Here is a 966-nt window from a genome sequence, read left to right on the forward strand (position 1 = left end):
GGAAATCGTAATCATAAGTGACATTCGACAGAGCGCTTGGAACATAACGTTACGTACGTCGTCACGTAATTAAAATCATAGTTGTAATTAGAACCCAATCAAACGACGACGATCAAAATATGCGTTTCGAAACGTCTCTATTGTTCCTTTGGTCGTCATTGGAAATGGTAACGTTTTCGTGGAATTCACGAGTGCTAGTAAGTCGTTGTGTGCAGCACCGCCGACGTCCTTTCACATCGTGTGGGGTGGTTTAAAAATTGTCGGGTCGTTTTTTTTCTCTTTCCTTAGGACCGTTTGGCAGTGCATAGACGCAGCAGAGTGGCTGTTCGGTTCGATAAATTCGAATGGGCCATAAACAACGAGTATGGACGCGTGAACCAAGTTTACGTCAGTCAATCAAACGGATCCGATCTCGGCAACGTGGCAATGACATTCGATTTCGAATTCGTCCTACAGCAAGTGCGTCCTCAGGCAATGTCTTATCATTTATATATAAATATAACGTTTTATTTTTCCATCGTAGTTGACTGTAGAAATATTCAAGTGTAAAGAACATTACATAGATTGTGTGAATTACAGAAGTTTTGGATTCACGCGGTTTTGTGGACACGAAAATGCCATACTACTTTTCGTCAAGTTGGGATACGTCGACCGCGAGTTGTCGTGCACAATCAAACAGGTAACCGTGTTGGTTCCCTCTGAATTTTGTCATTTACTCGTCAGATTCTTCTGAATCACCCGCGTATGTTTTTCTCTCATCCCAGGGACTCTACACGGTGAAGAATGTAACGTTAAACGTGGACAACGTGGTCGGACCGTTTGCGCTTTCCCTCGAAAAGTGGTGGGAGCAAACGTGGATATGGAACTGTACGTTTTTCGCCGGCAACGACGCGTTCATCATGCGGTCCAACGGACAACTCCGATTTCTGATGCTGAAGAGGAGTAGGAGTAACGGCGGTCCGGCCG

The 966-nt window shown here is 44.7% G+C and overlaps 1 long non-coding RNA gene across 1 annotated transcript; it reads left to right on the forward strand.

Annotated features, from left to right (window-relative positions):
• Positions 1-34: 34 nt before the first annotated feature.
• LOC126910084 (uncharacterized) lies at positions 35-951 on the forward strand. The gene is made up of 3 exons (XR_007705180.1): positions 35-459; positions 524-679; positions 765-951. It is a non-coding gene; the product is annotated as an uncharacterized LOC126910084 (long non-coding RNA).
• Positions 952-966: the final 15 nt, after the last annotated feature.

This window comes from Daktulosphaira vitifoliae, unplaced genomic scaffold, assembly GCF_025091365.1.
Source record: "Daktulosphaira vitifoliae isolate Bord-2020 unplaced genomic scaffold, ASM2509136v1 Scaffold_4054, whole genome shotgun sequence".
Taxonomy (NCBI): domain Eukaryota; kingdom Metazoa; phylum Arthropoda; class Insecta; order Hemiptera; family Phylloxeridae; genus Daktulosphaira; species Daktulosphaira vitifoliae.